Below are 10,455 nucleotides of genomic sequence, written 5' to 3' on the forward strand. Positions count from 1 at the left end.
CCACTAATTCCTGAGTAAATTTGATGTTTGGGGCAGTGAACCCACCCTAGACAAGTATCCTGCAGGCAGCCACTCCCTAAGTCAAACCTTTTATTTCAAAAGAAGGAGCTTGAATTCTCTGATCTGTGGTCAAGGTTCAGTGAATCTACCTCCTCGGGCCATCTTGATGTGAAAAACCCCAAGAACCACACCCTAGGTCAGGATATCTTGTTTTGTAGCCACATCTGTTGTCAACAACTTTGAAAGAGCAAAAACAAGCTCAAACTCTCTGACGTTCAGAGAAGCTGGAATGGGCTCACGTTTTTGTCTTCCCACAAGTCACTAATTGCATACTGTTGTGCTCACAGTTAGCCTGTGATTGAGATTGTCTTCTTTCTTTAAGTGGGTTAAGTCTCTAAGTTTGGATTCCTGATGCCTAGCGGTGTTTTATCAGCAGGAAAGCAAGATTGCTTTTGTTAGTATGCAGTGCCTTCCTGTTGGTCACCAACACAGGCTTTCTCTGCCCCCTCCTGCCTCCCGTTTTCCCATCACCCAATACTGCATGTTTGGAAAACCTCATAAAGAGCTTTGGTACTTTGCCACCTGCATTTTTGAGTGTGGGTGTCTGTTATGAAAATAGGGGGTTGATATCCTCAGGGAACTCATTGTTTTTAGAAGGAACACTAAAGGTGTAGGGAGTCAGCAGTCCTCATTTACCCTACGGTCACCAGTTAGGAGTGACACTGTAAATTTCAAGATGTCAATATTTTTTCTGTGAAAATGAACCACATTTTCCTTTTCCATTCTTCAGTCGAGGGGCATTTAGATTGTTTCCAGGTTCTGGCTATGACAAATAATGCTGCTGTGCACATAGTTGAGCACATGTCCTTGTGCTATTGAGCATGCTTTGGATACCCAAAAGTGGTATTGCTGGGTCTTGAGGTATGTTGTTTCCTAATTTTCTGAGAAATTCCCATAGTGATATCCAAAGGGGCTATAAAAGTTTGCACTTCCACCAGCAATGGAGGAGTGTTCCCTTTACCCCACATCCTCTCCAGCATAAGCTGTCATCAGTGTTTTTGATCTTAGCCATTCTTACAGGTGTAAGATGGAATCTCAGGGTTGTTTTAATTTGCATTTCTCTGATGACTAAGGATGTTGAACATTTCCTTAAGTGTCTTTCAGTCATTTTAAATTCCTCTGTTGAGAGTTCTCTGTTTAGGTCTGTATTCCTTTTTTTATTGGATTATTTGTTTTTGTTTTTTTTTTGATGACCAATTTCTTGAGTTTTTTGTATATTTTGGAGATCAGACCTCTGCCTGATGTGGGGTTAGTGAAGATCTTTTCCCATTCTGTAGGCTGTCATTTTGTCTTGTTGACCGTGTCCTTTGCTTTAGAGAAATTTTTCAGATTCAAGAGGTCCCATTTATCAGTTGATTATTTCAGTGTCTATGATGCCAGGGTTATGACCAATTTCATGAGTTCTTTGTATATTTTGAAGTAAATGGATGGATCTAGAAAACATCATATTGAGTGAGGTTACCCAGACCCAGAAAGATAAATATAATAGGCACTCACTCATAAGTGGCTTTTAGACATAAAGCAAAGAAAAATCAGCCTACAGTTCACAGTTCCAGAGAACCTAGACAACAAAGAGGACCCTAAGAGAGAAATACATGGATCTAATTTACACGGGAAGTAGAAAAAGACAAGAACTCCTGAGTAAATTTGGGGCATGGGGAGCATGGGAAAGGGTAAAAGGAGAGGGGAGAGGAGAAGAGGGGGAAACAGAGGAAAATATATAGCTCAACAACAGTTTGTTTGTTTTTTTTATTAAAAAGGGGGGAGTTGCCGGGCGATGGTGGCGCACGCCTTTAATCCCAGCACTTGGGAGGCAGAGGCAGGCGGATCTCTGTGAGTTCGAGACCAGCCTGGTCTTACAGAGCTAGTGCCAGGGCAGGCTCCAAAGCCACAGAGAAACCCTGTCTCGAAAAAACCAAAAAAAAAAAAAATTAAAAAAAATAAAAATAAAAAGGGGGGAGTGATATTGTAGTCAGTGTTACTTGCATCTCGGCTACAAGCACTGCTGTGAGTCACTTGCAAAAAAAAAGTTTCCTCTCATGTATGGAGCTGTTGGTGTGTGTGTGTGTGTGTGTGTGTGTGTGTGTGTGTGTGTGTGTACCTGCATACTTTCTGTCTTCTTTCCTTAGTTATACAATAGAAAGGAGCCAATCGTGAGCATTCATTCGAATTTAGTTAAAGAAGAGTTAGAGGTAGTCAGCCTTGAAGTGGTTCTAAATTCTGAGTTGCAGTCTCCTTCCGTTCCTGTAAAGGATGGGTAGTGTTTACACCATACTCCAGGTGCATTGTCAGAACACGGTTTCCTGGTTTAGCCTGGAGAGACAGAAATTACCTGGTGCTAGTGAGAAGGAAGAATGAAACAGGCAACAAATCCACTTAGGAGTTTATGGGGGGGGCGGTATAGGCCTGGTGAGGTGGGTGTACAGGAGGCTAAGATGGCAATCCAGCTTTTAAAGGTTACCTAGCGTGTGTGCACAGGGAGATGACATGACTATGTCGTACGCATATGATGAAGCTCAGGCATGCATGCAAGGGCTCCCGCAGCTGTGTCATGCATAGATGATGCAACCATGCCATATGTGGGTCACCCAGGGGCCCTTTTTGATACCAGGGCCATTAGGCACTTCTGTCCGAGGGCTTGTCTGCACATGCGTAGCCCTAGAACCTGGAAGTGTCAGCCATGGTGTGACTGAATCAGCCATGCTGTGGCTGAATCATAACAGAGACCAGAAGAATGTGCACCATGGGCACAGACCCCATTATACCGGACAACAGACTCACTTTCAAATACCTTGAGATTCATGAGTGATGCCCAGTTCAGACAGGGTTTGTGCAAGTTACCAGCAGGAAAGCAAGGTTGCCTATGTTAGTGTACTGATTCCCTTCCCTTTTTTCTTTCATTACCCTCCTGTCACCTCTCTCCCCTCCTCCCCACCCCCTCCGTCTCCTCATTTCAAAATTTACTTAACTCTCATCTCAATTCACAAGCCAAATCTCAAGGATCCTGAGTCTAGAAAAGAAACCTACTCATTCCCAGTAGCAGAGAACAGAGCACCCTGCATTCTTTCAGACACAAAGAGCAAAGGGGCTGCACAGCACAGAAGGAGCTGGAAGGCCCAGGCTATTTCCTGGTAATTTGTCTCTCCTGGGGTTTCTGGGACTTGGATAGCAGAAGCCCTATGGTCTTAGTTTGCTGTGCTGCTCACTTTCCACAGCATCTCTCTTCACAAGTCACCACCAGTGATGCCCTGTACACTTCTCATTCATCCACGAGAACCAGAAGAGGGACTCCTCACCACTGCTGCTTGATGCAGGCTGAAGGCAGAAGTCATTCCTAAGTGTCTGCCCACCGAGGGGCTTGCCTCAGCCCCTGGAAGATGCTTTTGCCGATAGGAAGATAGGAAACTGGACTGAGGAGAAGGCTTCATTTTAATGACTTGGATAGTTGGAGCGGAGATCAATGATGGAGGAGGCAGGGAGGGAGGCGGTAGGACCAGCCAGGTCAGGAAGGGACATGAAGCAAGGACAACAGTGTCACACAGAAGACTAAGTGATGCTTCACTGCAGCCAAATATATCCTACAAAAAACCAGGGTGGGGAGTAGCTTTGATCATATCTTATATGGGATTTCAAAAATGCAAATGCAAATACAGAATGCTAGGTTGACTTCCATTAGCGTGTTATTTAACCACCCCTTAGCCCTGAGATGCCCCTTTGCACGATCTTTGCAATTAAAATAAGCCGAAAATTGAAGCACTTCAAAGGTGAGTTGCAAAAGAAGAAAAACACACCAATGTGTGAATATCTATGAGGCGAACCAAGAAAGTGCTAGGAGTCAGCTTGATTACACAAGGTGAAAGTAGAAAACATAAATGTTGCAAAGGCTTATTCTCAAGAGTTCAAATTAAAAATAAAAAACCTTCAGGAATTTTTAAATGCTGATTTTATATTTAGTCACAAGTTAATCCGAAGGTAAATTTCTCAAGGTTACTGAAATCAGAGTTTTTGATTTTGCTGATAAAAGACCGAAGTATCTCCGTATTGAACTAAATCTGAAAAGAAGAAGGAGGGTTTATTGGTGTGCTGATTTCAGGTAGACAGAATGTTTCTTCCACAGGACCATCTTTAGATGAGAGCTTGAGAGAACATATAGTAAATGTTTTTAAATATTGAGCCATATGCAATACATTGCATAGTTTCTTCATAGACAAGCTTTGACCAAATGATTAAATGATAATTTTAAATTAATAACAATAACACATTATTGCTTCAAAGAGATGGGCCAAATAGTATTCACCTTATTTCATTTAAGCTCTCTCCCTCTCTTTAAGACAGGAAAATTTAACTTATTGATGTTTTCCTGTGGCCTCTGAGAAGGAGATCTATGTGCAGTGATGGGAAGATTTCCAGTGGTGTTAGGAGGCACTACCCCACAGGATGGTGCCCTGGCGTTCTTCCCTAAGCTGAAGGATTTAGAAAGTGGCAAGTGCTGAGAGTGCTGTCTGGACCCTTCCCTCAAACAAGTCATGACATCTCCCTGTACAAAGCCCCCACCCCTTACTCCATCAGTCAGAGCATCATTGTCCTAAGAGAGAAGGATTAAACACAAGATCAGGAGGAGGCCTTACCACGTCCTCCCAGTGCCCTGCATTAGCTGATTCTCTTTATTCTGCTATCTTCCATGATTTTCCAACCTACCGTAAAAGCACTCAAGCTCAGTCACTGCTTCCAGTCTTCATTTATTTATACTTTTAAATTCTTACTTATTATTGTATATGAATGTATATGATATATGAAGACACAGGTACAAGTGTACAGAGATAAGAGGACAATATTGAAGAGTTAGTTCTCTCCTTCCATTTCTATAGCAGGTCTATGGATTGAGCTCAAATCAACACACTTTCATGGTAATCACCATTATCCACTGAGCCAGCTTGCCAGGTCTTTCCTTTTCTCTGATATCTGTATGATTAGATACTCAGGATATGTCTAAACTAAAAGGGAATGGTTATTCTGTGCAAGAGAGGTGATGGGGAAAAGATCAGTCAGATATTGGAAGAGAAGAGGCTGAATGTGAGGAAACGGGTTCTGACAAAACCTCTGAAGTGAGGTCTGTGATAAAATGCACTGAAGCAAATCAGAGTCCATCCAAGAACCAGCTCCCAATAAACCAACAGACCACTGACCAAACTGAAGGGGGGAGCTGTCCCCAGAAATAACTCCCACAACTGCCTTTTGAAGAGGCACCAAAATGACTGGGCACAAAGGATTTATTCCCAGGACCTGGTGCCAATTCGGACAGTCATCACATAGAAGTGATCACTTTTGTAGCCCCAAATTGGGTATCAGACTGTCACCAGAAAACACATAGTGGGTGCCAGGCAACTGCTAGATTCTCACCTTCTGTCTTAGTCACCTAAAGTCTAAAATCAGCTGTCAGAGAACTAGAGACTGAGGTATTTCCTTGGGTCCCCAGAACATTGGGGTGGCATCTTTAAAGAGGCATGACATAGGCTAAGTGTCAGTCTGGGGAAGCAGCCACTCTGCTTTACTCAAAGATAATAGCTGTCTGAGCCATGCTGGCTTTGTCTTGAATGCACTGACATCCTCCTGGTCATCAACACAGGCTTTCTCTGTTCCTCCTGCCTCGTGTTTTACTGTAGTGAAGAGGCGAGCAGGCCTGCTTTATGTCCCACCCGACTCCCACACCGCTAGCTTAGCCCCGGAAATAATAACACGGAAACTGTATTCTTTTAAACACTGCATGGCCCATTAGTTTTAACCTCTTATTGGCTAGCTCTTATATATTGCTTCAACCCATTTCTAATAATCTGTATCGCCACTTGACTTTGGCTTACCAGTATGAGTCTAACGGGCAGGCATGGCGTCTGCCTCATTGCTTTCTTCCCAGCATTCTGTTCTGTCTACTCCACCCACCTAATTTTCTGCCCTATTAAAGGGCCAAGGCAGTCTCTTTATTAACCAATGAAAGTAACACATAGACAGATGACCCTCCTACATCAGGTTTTCCCATCACCCAATACTGCAGGTTTGGAAAACCTCATGAAGGGCTGTGGTACTTTGCCACCTGCATTTTTGAGTGTGGGTTATGAAAATAGGGAGCTTGGTGTCCTCAGGGAACCCATTGTTTTCAGAAGGAACACTGGAGGTGTAGGGAGTCAGCAGTCCTCACTTACCCTAAGGTCACCAGTTAGTAGTCAGTGTTACTTGCATCTCTGCTACTTGCAGTGCTGTGAGTCACTTGCAAAAGAAAGGTTTCTTCTCCTGTGTGGAGTTGTTTGTGTATATGTGTGTACGTGAGTGCGCACATGTGTAGCTTCAATGAAGTTATGCCACTTAGATAGACAATGCTTCCCCTAACAAGCAATAGACCATCTAAGGAGAACCTGTTAGTACCAGAGAATGCTTCAATTAACTCTTGCTTATTAAGAGGAAATAGCTACATGGCAGATCTTTTTAATTCAAGAAAAATTAAAAGCTGGGAGAAAGATGATAGGAAGAAGAGAGAAGAGAGGGAAAGGGAAGGAGAGGTTCTGCAGAAAAAAAAAATAATTCTGTCCAGGGACTACCTTTGGGGGGGGGGCATTAGTGTTTTCTGTATTTTGTCTTTATTGAGAAAGGGACTTGCCTGTAAGTTAACCTGAAACTCATAATCCCCTGCCTCACTTTCCCAAGTGCTGGAATCAGGGTGATGATAAAAGTATACATTTGTACTTTAGTGTCTGTTTTTCTGATGTGGCAGAGATGGAAGCTTCTACCGTTTGGTGGGGAAAGGAGGAGAAAGTGGGCAGTATGTCGGTGCTTGGATGCTGTGATGGCCCCATTACCTTGGATGTTGTGATGTCTATTATTATTATTATTATTATTATTAATTATCTGAGACAAGTATTGATTGCTTATCTACTAATAATAGGGGTTAGCATGTGTTAGAGGATAATCTTTTCCTCTTTAGTCTTAGATTGATGGATAATTTGAACTCTATTTGTTGAAATATGAGCGGCGGAGCTGCGTCCCCAGGCACCCAGCCGCCCACACGGCTAGCTTAGCTTATGCCCCGAAATAATTACACGGAAACTGTATTCTTTTAAACACTGCCTGACCCATTAGTTTCAGCCTCTTATTGGCTAGCTCTTACATATTGATCTAACCCATTTCTATTATTCTGTGTAGTCCACAAGCTGGCTTACCAAGAATGATCTTAACCTGCGTCTGTCTGGCGTGGGAGAACCATGGCGACTCCCTGACTCAGCTTCTTTCTCCCAGCATCCTGTTCTGTTTTCTCCGCCTACCTAAGGGTTGGCCTATGAAATGGGCCTAGGCAGTTTCTTTATTAATAAGAAATCATTCCCACATCATCTATTAACAAAACAGATTATAGGAATCACATTTCAACACTAAAATAGCACTGCAAGTATAAAATGGAAATAAGACAACTTATGGAAATTCAGTGAAGCCATTTCCGTTGAAGTCTTTTGAGTCTCAGATGCTAAACTTGAAGGCATTTCTGTTTTACAATTCTACTTGGCACATTCATTTCTTGGATCCATCCACATAACACAGGAGACAGACTGTACTAACTTTATGAGATCTACCAGCTTTTCATAGCAGGTATCCAAGCCTTGATAGTCTAAATGTGGATTATAGACACACACAGTTTAATAACCAAGACACTCTCGTTTTCTTACTTGCCCCTAACAACACTCTTTTTATGTTTTCATTAATATTTTGATCTGCAAATTAAAATATCCCATTACTTTGGATTTTTGGCAGGCCTTTAATAGTATCTACTTTAGAGGGAAACAGCATCATCTGACCTCTCTTTATGTATAAGACCCTGCCCTGTATCCTGTGGAGGGAAGAGGACCCATCCTCTCCCTCCTGTCTTCCCAAATGGTATGTAAAAATTTCAATTCAAAGAACAGAGATAACTAGTCTCTAAAACGACTTTAAAAGATAAAGACCATGGCTCAAAGACTTTAGAGGCCTTGGGAAAGAAAAAGAGATTCAAGTGGGGGCTTGCAGAACAGTGGGCATTTTCTAAGGATGAGGAAGACAGAGAATTAAAGAAAAGGTGCAAAGACACAAATCCAGAATAGTGAGAGAATGAAAGAGCTTGTTATGGCACGGGGTAGCTCTCCAGTGAGAACCAGGAGAATGGGAACTCCTAGAAATGATATCAATGTAGAGAGAGCAAAGACTGACGATGGATTCAACACAGTAATATCAACAGTAAGCTAGAAAAATAACTTTGGTTTATCCTTAGATTTCACATGATAGTGGCCCTAGGTAAATACTACTAGAGATAAAATTCTCTATAGAGAGTTTTGACTGAGCATTTGATAGTGAATCTGCCAGTGGGAGCTTGCCTATGTCTATATAATCATCCACAAAAAATTAGGGGAGAAACATAATCAACAATAAAACAACAACTAAAAATCTCCTTTTATTATTTAAAATATGGTAAAATTCTTTATTTAAAACAATCTAGACCTAATCAGATTTAATTTTTTTTCTTGAGACCTTGCAGCCTCATTTAAGAGTATCTGTTGATGATGTACTGTCCACCCTATGCAAAGAAGCAGCGCCCTTAAATGGTACAGTTTGAGAGACCTATAGAAATCATATGGTCAGATGTGCCAGTGAATTAATTCAGAGCCCCCAAAATTAAGAGTTTAGCTTAAAATAACTGCCTGCTTGTAAGAGAAATAAATTTTAATACAGTCACCACTAATTTAGGAGCTATTACTTTATCCACATGCCTTGATATCTAGTTATTTTTCCTAAAATACCAATACAGAAGTATGTATATAATTTTGCATATCCTAGGTCATATCAGATACATTTTGCTTTGAATCAGCATTTTCCCAACTAGCTCATCTATCTCCCCTTTCTGTCTCCAACCAGGAAATCTCTTTTGATTTATACTTAGTAGGTCTCATCCTAAATGTTTTTAAAATCTGTATACTCATACATGGACCTGTGTATACATGCGTATGAAGTACTTGGTTATCTTTTGCACAAGAATACATGTAAACACACACACACACTTTTCTGTGCCTTGATTTGCTCATACAGCAATATTTGAGGAAATCCTTGCCAAGGGAAAAGCTGAAGCCTCATTATGCCTTTATTTTACAGTTATATTGCATATTCCTTACAGTAGAATATGTCTTGATATTGCCTACTGTTTTTCTTAGTCTTTGTTTCCAGGTTTTGCTCTACCAATAACACCTGAATGAACATGCCATTTCTCTTTCCATTGATAAGTCTGCTTCTTGGGGTCAGGAATGTGCTTTAGCAACTAACCCCCTTCCCTGGAACAGCCAGAGTGAGATGCATCTGTGCTGGCAATCACTAAGATCCTTCCTCCACTCAGCCTCTGCAGGCCACACTGCTGCACATTTGCCTTTGCAAGAGCAGTTGCTGTAAAGTCAAGTCTCACTGTGCATTTTTATCTGGTGACAAATGATCTCGCCCTTCATGTCTGAAGCTCACTGGTTATTGGCTTCTTATTAACTGTGCTTTCCTGTTATTTTACCCACTTTTCCAACAGATTATTTGATCTCCTTTAAATTTTAAGGGCTTTAGGTATAATATAGATATGTTCAAATGCCTTCCAATTTTCACAAACCTTTTTTCCTCGAGTATGTAATCTAAAATATATTTTATGGAACTTTTTGTTATACGGAAGTTTTGAGCTTCAGGTTCCTACCCATTTGTTTTCTTTTTTTTTTTTTTTTTCTTTTTTACAAATGACCACAATCTGGTGATTTTCTTTTCTTTTTAGTTTATTTATTTTTATTTTATTCACATTGGTGTTTTTTCCACGTGTGTTGGGTCCCCTGGAACTAGAATTAAAGACACTTTTGAGCTGCCATGTGGGTGCTGGGAATTGAACTCAGGTCATCTGGATGAACAACCAGTGCTCTTAACCACTGAGCCATCACTCCAGTGCCCTGTTTGTTTTCCTTAATTCGTGCCTTATCACAAAGCATACTATTGCTGCCCTATTACGCTGATGGCTCCTAGATTTTACTTCTTACATGGTCTTTATTTGTGTCTTATATTTTAATGCTTTAGTCCATGTATATATATCTAGGATTTCTTCAACTGGAATATGATTAATAAAACAAACCTTCCCTTTCTTTCCTTTTAGAGCAATTGTTCCCAACCTTCCTAATGCTGTGACCCTTTAATATAATTACTCAGGTTGTGGTGCCCACCAACAATAAAATTATTTTTATTGTTACTTTATAACTGTAATTATATTCGTATTATGAATCATAATGTAAATGTCTGTGTTTTTTGATGGTCTTCAGTAATTCCTGTGAAAGGGTCATTTGACGCCCACCACCAAAGGGGTCATGACCCACA

At 41.1% G+C, this 10,455-nt stretch overlaps 1 protein-coding gene across 1 annotated transcript in view; it reads left to right on the forward strand.

The window, feature by feature from the left end:
* Nucleotides 1–10,455, forward strand: part of Gprin3 (GPRIN family member 3) — a 65,711-nt gene that overhangs the window by 49,992 nt on the left and 5,264 nt on the right. The window lies entirely within an intron of this gene.

This window comes from Microtus ochrogaster, linkage group LG3 (genome assembly GCF_000317375.1).
Source record: "Microtus ochrogaster isolate Prairie Vole_2 linkage group LG3, MicOch1.0, whole genome shotgun sequence".
NCBI classification, from domain to species: Eukaryota; Metazoa; Chordata; class Mammalia; order Rodentia; family Cricetidae; genus Microtus; species Microtus ochrogaster.